The 13,897-nt window shown below is 43.8% G+C and overlaps 1 protein-coding gene across 3 annotated transcripts in view; it reads right to left on the bottom strand.

The window, feature by feature from the left end:
• The window catches only part of raraa (retinoic acid receptor, alpha a), a gene marked incomplete at its 3' end in the record, with an annotated part of 146,366 nt that overhangs the window by 85,812 nt on the left and 46,657 nt on the right, over window positions 1–13,897 (bottom strand). The window contains 1 exon segment of one of the 3 annotated variants that reach the window (XM_032502164.1): window positions 12,741–12,750. 3 annotated transcript variants of the gene reach the window in all.

Here is a 13,897-nt window from a genome sequence, read left to right as displayed (position 1 = left end):
ACACACACACACACACACACACACACACACACACACACACACACACACAAAAGCCACAACAGTGTGGGGAGAAGCAGAATGTAACTGAGAACCTGTATAATCCCTGTGCCGGTGGTAAAAAACAAAACAGGTAATCAGAGGCACAAAAATCAGACGCTCCGCTAAATGAGGAATCAAGGCACAATTAAGAGCCCTTGTAATCTGCTGTGAAAACTGCACACGCAATACAAAAAGCTGGGTAAAGCTGCTGACATGCACTCCACATACTTTTTCCTGTCAATGTACACAATGCAGTTGCCTCCCGCCATATGATGTATATGTTCTATATGATACGGTTGACACACAAGGTCATTGCTATGGAGAAGGAGAAAGGGGATCAGTTATGTGCATAATGCTGTGCCTTTCTGGCCTTCATGGTGACATATACTGTAGATGTGCTTAAGTACTGTCAAAGCGGACAAGCCATGTGTCTCATGAACATGCATAAGTAACAGAAATTGACAAGATATAAGACGTAAAACAAGCATAACAAAGAGGAATAAAAGCTTTCTGTATGCCAGTGTTATATAAAACATTAACTTACACAATTGCTTACTGAGACATGGACTGAAACATGGACTACCCTCGTCTAAAAACAGGAAAAGATAGCGCAGATTAAGAGGTGATGCAATAGTGCAGCCTATAGAAGTGGGTAGGGATCCTGGGGCCCAGAATCGAGCCATCAACGGCTGTCTTTTCAACGAGTTTCTAATAATTCATCTGCAGAATCCATTCGTATAGTCGTATCTGTCTCCTTGACCTTTATAACGCTAGCCCTTATCTGCCAAATTCATTTCAACATACTCAAGAGCACTGAGGCAAGGTGCTGTATGGAGGATATCTACTGTATGTGATCACATACAGTAAGGGGAAAGATAAACAAACAATCTGGGTCACTTGGGCTTAACTATGTGTTTGGCATGTAACAGGCAGGGAGAAGGACGGGTCAGGGTCCATGTGTCTTGAAAGACTGTAATCGGCTGAGAAAGCAAACACTGAATTAATAATTGGGAAAAGCAGCAAATGGCAGCATGGGGTTGGGGTCAACGCAGTGAACAGAGCCACAGGGGATAGCGAATGCAACGCATGACATTCAAAGACACTCTGGTGTGTACGTAAATAGACAGACGTGCACGTTCAAAGGATATGGAGGTCGCTAACAGTAAGTTAAACAGACACTGGTTGTTGTTGATAGATGTTGCTAATACCATGATGTCTAGTGTTAATGCTACATAAAGCATGATTACACAGGATGGCTTCATTAGCATTAGTCTTTTAGCGCCCAATAAGGGTACCTTAACTTCTCGCACAATAACACATCAAGCAGTGACCACTCAACATAATCATTTGATTTTTCTGCAGCCAGAATGAGTGTTTGTGTTTTAAGCAGAAAGAAATTCTTTGTAAACATAGGTCAACACTCCGAGTTACAAGACTCTGCTACTGATTGGCTGCAGCTACTCTCTGGCCGCGTTCTCAGCTACAAGTTAAACGAGCGCCGCAGCTTTCCATAGACATTAACAGCTGCTCACCACACACTGCACTTTCGCCACTGCTTGGTGTGTTTTTGGCGTAATACTACTGCTGTGTGACTTCCTTTTACAATGTTAGGTGTAAACACTGAGCTGATCAGTATGGCATTGCTCAGAGATAGGTTGTTCAGCTCACAACATTTAGAGGTAACAAATATTGAAGAACAATAAACACAGTATTAGGTCAATTGCTATCATGTTGTTATATCACACCTTCTACTTTATTATTGTTGCTCCTTTCCTTTAGGCATGGCATTTAAATATCACCTGCTGTTTTAAATGACAGACATGCTGCTTCAGATATACTCACTCGTGAGCCATAATGCATAGTTTTTCACCATTTGAGGTTGAGAAACAGACGACTTAGACGTCTCTATAATGGCCTCAACATAAAACCCACATAGATTTGTACAAAAGCCTCTCCACAGGGAGGGCTACAGGCTGCCAGCTTAGAGTGGATGACAGTCTTTAACAGCGCAGAGTGGGCTCTGACTCTAGCCTGTATGGATTTGCAGTGTAACACATAATGGAAGTCGCTCAAGCACGATGCATTGAAATTTTTATGAGGACAGCAGTGTGGGCGGATGCATACGTCAGAAGTTAGATGTGACATTGCGGAAGGGAATGCGCATATGTGCATGCATGAGCGTGTACAAGTTGCACATTTGAGAGCATGTGTGTGTGTGTATGTGTTGCATTTGTGAGACAAACAAGTGTGTATATGTCAATAAGTGCCTGAGCGTATGGGTGTTGTGTGCGGTCACGCACACAGCCTGTATGTGTGCGTGGGTGTGCTTATTAATGTGTGCCCAAGTCATGTCCTTACTCACATTTGCATGTTGTCTTACTGCCCTGGGGAGTGTTGTACAGTATGATACATTTACTGTACTTTACCACCTCAGATGGAATTTGCATAATGAGTAGACCACATCTGCGACATTGATGGGAGGGGGGGGGATAAAGGCAAAGTGGGACACTTTGATACGGTATTAACACAGGACTTCAGATGATGGATGTGAATTATTTAGGTCAGAAAAGGTAACACAAGGCTAGTGAGAAGCCTGGGACTCAGAGAATGCTACTAATAGCTGGCACAACCTTACCTTGAATAACCCTGTTATGAGAGACATTAAACCTTAACGTAGTTGAAAGAATTCCCAAAACTAGCAACCTTCAATAATGTACTTTAAGGAATTTTTGTTGATTTTTGTATTCTAATTCACTACACCATTTCTGCGCCGTTAGTATGCAACCGAGATTACACTGCATGTTGAAATATTTCTTAATCCTATACTTTGATATTAATAAAATATAAGATAAATTCAAGCTCCTTCCAACTAACTTACCCCAGTAATACTTCCGCCTTAGTGTTCCGTCCACCTGTGTGGCTTCGTGATAGTCAGAATCTAAGCGTGCTGAGGCATTTTGGGTGAGAGAGCAGCGGGTGGGAGCTACAATGACAGCCAGAAAGTGGGCGCAAGAAGGCTAAAGGGTGCTAAGTACACATCCAGGGTGCTGAGAAGCCTCAGCCATTTTGCCAAGGCCCCCTGTGGGGTGAATCCACTTGTCAGCGAAGCAGGCTGGGTGACATTTCTGCTTCACCTCAGAAAGGTCAGCCTTTAATTATCTCAAATGCCAGCAAGCACTGCACCTGCAAAAAATAAACCCGGGGATGAGCTGTGTGTGCATGTGCGTGTGGGAGGGATGTGTCAGGGTAAGAAGGTAGCTTTCTTCCTTCACACATAATGATTGCTACTGTGGCTGTCCGTGCAGAACTGGACCATCTGCCCCCCTGCATGGATGCATGCATACGGACTCTTAAATGCACATTCACAGCCAAACCGAAACAGACGCACACCGACACACACCCACACGCTAAGTGTGTGTCAACCGAAGTCAATAAAACCTACAACTAAAGTCGCCCGTCAACCCGCCTGTTAAATGTATAAAGACAGTTAAAGGAACGCCGGCAGCTTCTAGGAACGTATGTGCTAAAATAGGCTGTCGACAGTGTAGGTAGACAGATTAAAGACCCATAGATAGAAGAGTAGCATGGCAAGCCAGTGCTTTTACTGAATATGGGTCAGCTATGTGACACAGGGTAGAGATTTCGCTCCTTATCAATATCAAAACCATGAATCAGGGAAAGTAGAAGATTAGGCGTTAAGTGAGTCAAATTATTTCCGGTGAGAATGCCGTTGGTGACAAAACTCCAGGCATATCAGGCAGAGCATGACATGCAGTGTTTGCTTTTGAGCCATTCACTGTAGCTATTCAGCTTGGTCAATATTTGCAGGGGGCTATGGTAACAGGAAGCACCCACACCCGCATACACGGCCCCATACACTTAACACTCGGCCTCACACATACACAAAAACCAACACTCTGTCCAGAAAGTCCCACTCGTGCTCAAAGGAGGTCGGAGAGACAAAGGGCCATAGATCATCGTGAGGGCGACGTGCGGCAAGCTCCTTGTGTTCAAGTTTTTCCGGAATTTTTTCACTCACTCTGAGAAAACATGGAGGGCCGGTCCCTATTGTTTACACAGCTGGCTCCATGGAAAGGATTGCTTAATATGAAATATGAAGAGAGCAGGGAGGTGAGAGGGAGGGAGCTGGGAAGAAAAGAGGGAAAGGATCCAAGCGAGAGGGGTGGTGGGGAGAACAGGCCATAGCCGAGAGGGACTGGGGGACATAAGAAAGGAGCATGACAGATACAGGGAGCAAAAAATGCTGGGAGAGGAGGGGGCAAAAACTCCAAAAGGAAACAATACAGCAATATGACAACACTAAATCTGGGAGGAGAAAAAGAGCACACACAGAAGGTCCAGGGAGACTAAATGAAGAGAGCAAACAGAACATGGAGCAGAAGACCCTGAGGTTTCCTCGTGGTGAGGGAGTCATGCCTCATGCGGTCTGGGGTCTGTAGTGCATGTTTTCCTTTCCCAACAACACACATTGCTACACACTGCTTCTACTCATATAGTCTGCTGCCTGCCTCACCAACTCTCTGGTACTGTCCTGGCAGTCCCTTGTTTTCCTCAGGTCCTTCACCTCCTTTAATATTTTATCTGACAAAACATCAGGCTATAACGTTTCTTTGTAATATGATACTTGGATTTGTGTGGAAACCCAGGGCTGTAAATTCATCTGGGCTTTCTTACAAAGGAACTGCGAGCATGGAGACGACTATTTATAGTATCAAAATAAAATGTTCTTTTTGAAGGGAACGAGCCAATGTCATAAGATTCTCTATACAAAACACTGAGCAGAACAATGCTGAACAAATCAATAGATAGAAAATAAGCAAATATTCACATTTGAGAAGTAAGAACCATTGAGTTGTTGCAATACATTTTTTGTAATTTCATTTTCATTCTGAATATTGTTTAGTTTGATGTTGGATCAAATTAGCTTGAGTAACAGAGAGTGGAGGTCATTTTTAAATGGAAGATTGAGTTAATAATCAATGTGAAGGTAGACTCCATTTTTTAACTGGCTGCAAACAATACAAGAGAATGGAGCTGAGAGTGACAAAAACCAATGCATAAGCACATGCATTAGCTAGTGCATACAGTGTGTGTGTGTGTGTGTGTGTGTGTGTGTTGGTGTGTGTGTGTGTGTGTGTGTGTGGTGTGTGTGTGTGTGTGTGTGTGTGTGCGCGTGTGTGTGTGTGTGAGGGAGTGGGGTGGCTCCCTCAGTCCACCTCCAAACGTTCAGTTAGCGGGGGAGGCCGGCACAAATGAAGTCCATATTTCTGAGCAGGACTCCAACAGGCTCAACACACCACACCCGCTGACGCAAACACACACACACACACCACACACACACAACACACACACACACACACACACACACACACACACACACCACACACACACACCACCACACACACACACACACACACACACACACACACACACACACACACACACACACACACACAGAGACAAACACGCATACTATCTACAGTCAAAACACTTAAGCTGTCATATTCCATATGCATAAACACAGATAGGTGCATGTACCTTGAAGGCATATAGATCACTCTCTGTGCTCTTAAGGGGACAGAACACAGCTGGCTCAAGACATGTCTCATTTTTCCTTCAGCCAACACACAATAATCAACCGTGCATGTGTGTGTGTGTGTGTGTGTGTGTGTGTGTGTGTGTGTGTGTATGTGTTTGTGCAACCACCACTTCAGCATCTGTCTTTGTGTGTGCCTGCCTTTACCTTCGTGTATCTATCCAGGATATCAGGCTACCAATGTTATGCAAAACAGTTTGACACATTTCAACACAGTAGATCCAATGATACGAGAGCGAGTGACGCACTAAAGTGCAGGGCCCCTTCCTGTTTACGCCGCCACTTGCCCACTGTAAGGATGAAACAAGGTCTGCTCTTCCAAGTTGGTGTGCCCTATTTTAAAAGGGAGAGTCTACGGTTTCTTCAGGCAACTCAATTCCAGCATTTTAAGTATATAAATAAGTTGAACTGACAGAAAAAGGAGGACATTATAATTCAAAACCAAGGACAACTAATAGTCTATTAAGGTTTTAGCATTCGTGAGTGTGTTTATACATGAATCTGTGTGTGCTGCAGCCACAGTTGTGGAACTGTGAAATTGTTAAATGTCATTGTATTTCCAGAGGGCTTGTTAGCATCTTGTTTGCGGAAGGCTAAATTCAATTACTTGAATGATCTACCGTAGGGTGTGTTTATACCTGTGTGTGTACATCTGCACAATCATAAGGCTTTTCACACAGACAGTGACACAGTAAATGCTCCAGTGCATTAAGGTAGACCAGAGATAACCCATCACATTACCAAATCAGGGGCTCTGAATAGGTCAAGGACAGATACCTATGTAGGCCAATTTATTCCAGCGTGGCCTTCACAACACCTCTGTTATAGGCGTAGAGATTCAATAGGTGAAAAAATACACGTAAATACATGCAGTTAGGAGCAGCTGTCTGTCTGAATGTGGCCTCACAAACCAGCAAATCTGAAACTGCTTTCTGCTTGTTGCCATTTGAAACCATCAATGCGTAGAGATGCCTTGTGTCACTTTAATTTTCTTTTGTTACCAACATAAGACGTGTATAAAAAGGGATGACCAGATTATGTTTCCCTAGGAAGCTGAGATCCTTTGTGTGCAGCTAGATGTTGTGGCCAGTGAACTGTATTTCGTTGTAGTCTGCTGGGGAAGCAGCATTGGAGCCGGCGACACCAACAGACGTAAACTGATGGAGGAGGATGGCTCCGTAATTGGCTGCAAACAAGACGCCTTTGATGTTGTGGTGGAAAGGAAGACACTGAACAAACTTATTCATTATGGATAATCCAGACCACCATCTCCACCACTGACTGGACAGGCAGCGGAGTTCTTTCTCTAACGGACCGATACAGGAAATCTTTCCTGCCCAAAGCAATAACTCTCTACAACACCTCACCTCTGTCCAACAGAGAACTCTCAGCACTCTCAGCTTCTAGTTTCTGTCTCAAACCTTCTCCACTCTGCTAAGCTCCTTCAATAGCCTGAATCTGCAAATCCCTATTATCCCTGCACTAAAATGGAATCACATAACAACAACATGGACTGATCAATTTTGTATGAATGTAGATTATTTTGTATTGTATATGTGTTGGACTGTGAGTGACGACATGCTACTGGAGAATTAACCAGAATCAGAAGACTGAATTCCTAGTTCCACAGCTCATGACCGCTGGCATCAAAAAGACAAGCAGGCCAACAGTAACAGTAAGTGGAGCACAGTGTGCGTGTGTGTGTGTGTGTGTGTGTGTGTGTGTGTGTGTGTGTGTGTTCATGTGTTTGTGTTTATATGAAACAGTGATGAGGGGACAGGGGGTTTGTGGGTCAGGGCAGACACAGATAAAAAGGTTAACATGACCTCCTAGCTCATGACACACACGCATAAGCTAACATACGTCGTGTGTATGGGATTGAGTTGCCTGATGATGCCCAAAGGTCATTAGAAAGGTAGAAATACCTAAAACTGCAAGATTAAGAACATGCATTAGCCACACACACACACACACACACACACACACACACACTATAAATATGTATACAGTAAATCCATCTGGCACCATGAAAAATAAATGTGAAAAAACAACAGCTGGATTCAGCTTAGATACTGCTTAGTTGCAGCGTTTATGACCAGAAGGACCTTATAGATGACTACATGTGTGTGTGCATACTCCATCTTTTAATTAAGAAAGCAAGAAAAATAGAGAATTTGAATAAAAATAAAAGTGAAATACGTTGTTGTTTTTTAAAGCGATAAAGCAAACAAGAGCAAGATTGTGATACTAGTCCTATATAATGCTTTCCCTTTCTCACATAGAGACACTCTCAGATACACATACACACTCACTCACACATTCATGGAACAAATTTCAAGAATATGGCGGCCCCTCTTCCCTTGCCTGCTCTCTCCAGGAGTCATAAAACTCCCATTTAAAAATGCATGGGTTCCATAAGCTGCCAGACCTATCTATTAATTGTGTTATAGCGTAGCTGGCTATAGCTGCTGACGACAGCCAGGGAATGCTGCTTTCCATTAGAAGGGGGGGGTTGAGCAGTTTACTCATTTTTCTTTTTCCCATGGCACTGCAATCTGATGCCTGTGCGTTTGGGCATTTGGAAGAGGGGGAGGCGGTGACTTCAACATGTAAGCCTGCATACGTATAAATGTATAACTGTTTGTGTGTGTGTGTGTGTGTGTGTGTGTGTGTGTGTGAGTGTGAGTGTCTGTCTGTTTTTTTCACCTGTGTCTGTGGCCGAGGCGAAACAGTAATTGATTTGAGTGTTTCTGGGAGATTTTCGCCAGTGTCCTTAGGCGCTCACCAGATGACTATTGATTGGTTAATTGATTGATTGGCATCAGGCCGACAGTGAGTCAACAACATCATCACTCTTCATGTGGACCCAGGCGCACACACCTTCCACTCTCTACAAGTCTTGCTTGTCATCCTTTACAGCATTCAAACACTTAGTTAGCTACATTTCGAATACAAAACTTTCCATAGAATTTGTCCCCCTTAGTACCTCGGTGCATCTGTTCTGTTTTTACTTCACTCTCTGCTTCCATTTTCCAACTGCAATGTATTTTTCCCCCTTAGGCTTTTCCAACAAAACTGCCTGCTAATCTGTGCGAGCTTCCACTTTGGCCATTAGATATAATGCAATCACGAAAAACACTACACTCATAGCAACTAAAAATAACCACAAAAACAGAAAATGTCTACATTCATTTAACTGAGCAACCCTCCTCACCTAAGCGTCCTTGAGGAAAACACAAAAAAATCATCCCGCACTTGATACAAGCATCTGCCTAATGTCTTTGAATTAAAATGTAAATGAGGTTTGGATGGTTTGGGTGATCTTCAACACGCCAGTGTGCATCTCTTCTCGGTGGTATCATTTTCCTCTCTTAGGCCCCACCTCTCTGTGCATGTGTAAGTCAAACATAGACTATGAAAATTAATGAGCTAGCACCTAAAGTAGTGGTGACACTTAGGAACAAGGCTCCTGTCCCTTTAATGGACCATATAGACAATGGCTGTGGTATTTCAATTAACAGACAATGGGACGACATGAAATAATGACATATAGGAAGAGCTGAGTGAGAATGAGGTGCTAATGGCGGCGGCAAATCCCTTTAATGGACCATCGCGGTTGAGCATAGACAATAGGAGTTAATAGGAAATGTAAAATTATGATGTAGGCCCTGTCTAAAGGGGTGAGTGACACCTGGGAGTGAAGCTGTTACATCTTAATGCACTGCTGCCACCGGGATGAATCAGCTTCGCATAAGGGGGGTGGAGACTATCTGAAGGCCGCTAATAGCAGCCGCTGTCAGTCTCACATTAACCTTGAGAACAGCCAGGGGACTGTGTTAGCCCTGCTGACCTCACACACACACACACACACACACACACACACACACACACACACACACACACACACACACACACACACACACACACACACACACACACACACACACACACACACACACACAATGTCCACATGTATGACTGAAGGAAGACTTTGTGTGTGTGTGTGTGTGTGTGTGTCTATCCCTCTTCCTGTGTCTTATGAGCTACATCAGTAGGATTAAATCAGTCCATCACAGGCTGCTGTAACACCATATAGGCTGTCTGAAATCACCTAAGCCTTTCCGGTTGCCCCCAGGGTTAGGGTCTATGTAGACCAATAATAGCTCTCCCTAAGCTAATTTTGTGTACACAGATGTGCACACACGCGTGCAAATGTCCTCATAAGCACAGAATGGATCAAAAGCAAGCTACATTTGTGTGTATATGTAAGTTTGACAAAATTGATACAGCAAAACTGACAAATATACAAAAAACAATCCTGGTTTTCATCCAATCCTAAACCAAATCTAAATCTATATTCACCTACTTATCTTTTTCATGTTCTAAATATATACTTATGTATCAAGCAACGTGAAACCACTTCCTGTCACTCATATGTATGGGTAATACGTACAACAAATTCATTCCTTGTAGTACAAAACTGCTAAAATGCCGAACAAATGTCGACCTTGGAATTTTGGAAACGGAGCAAGATGCATGGCTTTAGTGAAAGCTGGTTGTGTTTTGCTGTTTTGGCTGACTGACAACAAGGATGGTGTGTTGAGGCATGACGGGGCAGGTGGACGCCCATGTGCTTTCAGTCAACGTACACTGGCGGGAGGGAAAAAACGTGGAAGATAAATGGAGATGGGCTTAGAGAAAGAGACAGGAAAACAAAGAAGCATTTTTGTTTTAAATAAAATGGTTGGAATGGCTCCCTGGGAGAACAAGTGAAAGCGTGATCAAACACAGCAATGGCCAAATTTTCTGCCACACATCGCAAAGAAATGGGGAGAATAAAAGATCAAAGAAGATCAGCGCTGGAGAGAAGGCGCTGAAATAGAGGAGGGTCGAGGTTTTCTCTCTCCGTGAAGGAGGTTGGACATGAGCGGAGGTGGTGGAGAGTTATTGGTGGTAGCAAACCCAAACAGTACATCATTAAACTGTTCTTGATAAAAAATGTGTTGTGTGTTGCTTGGGATCCTGTGAGGAATTTGGCCCCACACAACAATCTGAAATGTTCTTGTTTCAAATTCTTCAGTAGCTATAGAAATCTTAATATAAAGCCTATAAAACCCAGTGTAAATGACCATCTTATAATCTGTAACCCCATACGGAGACCAAATGCAAACTGCACCATGTGAAATGAAGTTGAATGTTTAGGTCATAGTATGGACAGCTCCCGGGTGCTGAAATGAGGTCTAGTAAACATTAGTCTCGCTTTGCCAAACCTTCCTCCACCGCAGCGCTGCGGAGGAGGGTCCGGCTAGTCCATACAGCATTCCGGGATGGGTTTCTTTAAAACAATCACAACGGACCAGGAAAAGCTGCTGTGCCGCTGCAAAATCGCATCAGGAAGGGACGTTCTTTTTCAAAGAGGTAGGTAAGCGCTATCTATTAATTTGAAAAAGGAAAACTCAAAAACTCAAAACAAACAAATCCTCCAAATAAATAGGATGACACATATAGGCATTTTCTAATGTGATGCCTAGTATCAAGCAGTCTTACGATCTGTAGTCTTACACTTTGGTTAAGGTTTGGTTAGGTTTAGGCACAAGCACAACTTGGTTAAGGGTTATGAAAAGAGCATTGTTATGATTGAAATAAGTACATAGTTAAGTTTAGGGGACCTTTTTCGTCATGGTTACAATAATATTCCCTTGGTTCAGGTTAGAGAACGACAGTGGTCATGGTTAAAAGAAAACAAAGTTGACTTTCTGTATGAAACTGTAAACAAACAGCGTTCTCCCATGTTAAAGTCCTACGGTTTGACTTCCACCAATCCCCCCCCCGACCTCCTCTCTGACTGATTTATAATAACGTCACCTAACTTCCACCTTTTCTCCGAATAGTCATAATTTGGATGCTGGAGGGCTTTGTCACTTAAACATGATTTGGGGCATTTGCTGAAACCACTGATGCTGTTTTTCGTGAAAGTCAGTCTTTCAAACAGTCAGGGCTGCATCTCCACTCCACCTGTATGCCCTCACATATGCTTATGGTCTATGATGGGGAAAAAGCTTTTAAAAGGCTAACATTTGTGCTTGAGTGTCCAGAACATTGTGTGCAGCGCTGCCTCTGCCAATCGCTGCACACAGTCCACTCGCAGTGCTACTGTGCTGCTGCGGCAGGACCAAAGGGATTTTTTTTTTTTTTTTCAAGCCGTTGAAGTTTCACATCCCCAAACGGGTGTAATCGTATTATGCTGGAGGTGCTAAAAGCCTCGACTTGGGAAAGCACGTCACTGGAGGAAAAAGGCTGAGACAAGACACGCACTGTTTCCCAGTGAGTCTTCAGAGCTGGAAGCCTAGAAACAGAATGGGAGGAGTAGATAACGCGAGACATACATACAAACTCAGCATGTGAGATAGAAAGAAGAGTTGAAGAAAGAAAAAAAGAAAAAAAAAAATCATAAGGAGGTGGCTGACAAGAGCTGACAAGGAAGGATGAGATGCAAATGAAGCCACTGGTCAAGAGCATTAGCTTTGCTGTTGGAGGGTGTGGCGGTGGCTCAGGTTGAAGGCTTGATCGTTTTGACAGTGTTTGGTATCGGCAGCTCTGAAGGTTCAAGCCAGCCATGGCGATGATAGATGAAAGACTGAACTTTAATTGGAATAGTGCCCCAAGCACTTTCAGGGAGGTAAACAGGTTAATCAGTCAAGTCCGCCTTCCATCCTCCCTCTCATTTTCCCCTACTCTTTCGTCAGCACATGACCACTTCTGACACTGGCATGCCATTCGTCTCTTTCCCATCAGCACCTCGCCCTGCTTCTTGCCTTCTCCTGCCCTAATCCCCCAACCCCCACCCACCCAGTATCACATATCTGCAACCAGCCAGAGGAACAGACAACCCCCCTCCCCTGCTGCCCATAGTATCAGGCACATCCCACTATCATTTGAAGGGGAACTTGAACAAAGCGCTCCGCCAACACATTTAACACCTCACACAGCATCATACGCCATAAAACTATGAGGTGGGAGGAGAGCATTCCACTAACAGAGGCAATTCATACGCTCTTGGTTTCGTGCATTATCCCCCCTCCACTAGCCTGTGTCTTAGGAGGTAGATAATCGCTAGGTAGATAATCAAAGTGATCACTCCATATCTTTAAAAAAAAACCTTCAAACAAATCGTGCTGAAATCTAAACTAATGAGGCAAAGGCAGGAGAGAAAATAGTAAACAGAGCAGCCAGGCGTTATCTATTGGTCTTGGTGTGCCAAGGGTTTATTTATTAAAGTGACCCTGTCTTACTGCCTCTCCAAGAAACAGCTTGTGGGCCTGCATAAAAAACGTGTGCAATGTTCTGAACAGTGCCAAATTACTGACCGCCGGACATTTTACAACAATCGACAATCTACAACTGTGAAAAGGAAACCAAGAACTAAGAATTCCAAGTTTACGGTTTAAGTCGTATTCCATGTTTCCATCATCCATCTCAAACATATAACCCCCCCCCCCCAACTCGGGCAAACCACTTTGACCAGCCGAGTGTGATCCTTACAAAGACTGAACAGCTCCTGTGGAGAGAAGCCACGTCCAATCTGAAATTACCCACACCAGCTCTTCAACCACACAGCATTTAGGCAGTTGCCGGGCCTCGGAAAGCAAGATTATATTGTGTTGTCTGGGAGCCCAACCACAGACTTTGGTGAGCAATCAACAAGGGCTGCCTCTCGCCAAGATAAACGTCACAGTCGGTTGCCACTCATTTGCAGGCTGAGCTGCCTGACTCTGCTGCATCTTTGCTGTTCAGCATCAAAGTGGTCGCCTCGCTAGTTTTCTATCTAGCCTTGGAGTGCGGATTGTGTTTGGAAAAAAATGCTGTTTACATTTGCCCAGGATATTGCAAAAGGACGCTCGTTGTGCAATATGAGTTAGGAAACACACTGTACAGGAGGCCTTTAGGGGGAACAGAGGAGGGAATGCTTATTTGGAGACCGTGTACTTGCTTTATGCTGGGAACTCTCCTAGTGTATTGGTGTTTTTACCATCCTTCTACCCACCTCCGCTTTTGTCAAAGAGAGAATTCAGGATGCTCGCTTGTTTAATGGTGTGAGCATCCATGCTGTGGTTTCAACTATATACCCAAGCACTTTAGAGGGAGAAAAATGCTAATGAAGCTATTAATGATAGATCATTGCATAACTCAAGGTGGCAGCGAGAGAGGAGGACAAGTTCCACAACACCGTCTTTTTTTTTT

Source organism: Etheostoma spectabile, chromosome 21 (assembly GCF_008692095.1).
Source record: "Etheostoma spectabile isolate EspeVRDwgs_2016 chromosome 21, UIUC_Espe_1.0, whole genome shotgun sequence".
NCBI lineage: Eukaryota > Metazoa > Chordata > Actinopteri > Perciformes > Percidae > Etheostoma > Etheostoma spectabile.
This window is presented reverse-complemented; position numbering and strand designations above follow the sequence as displayed.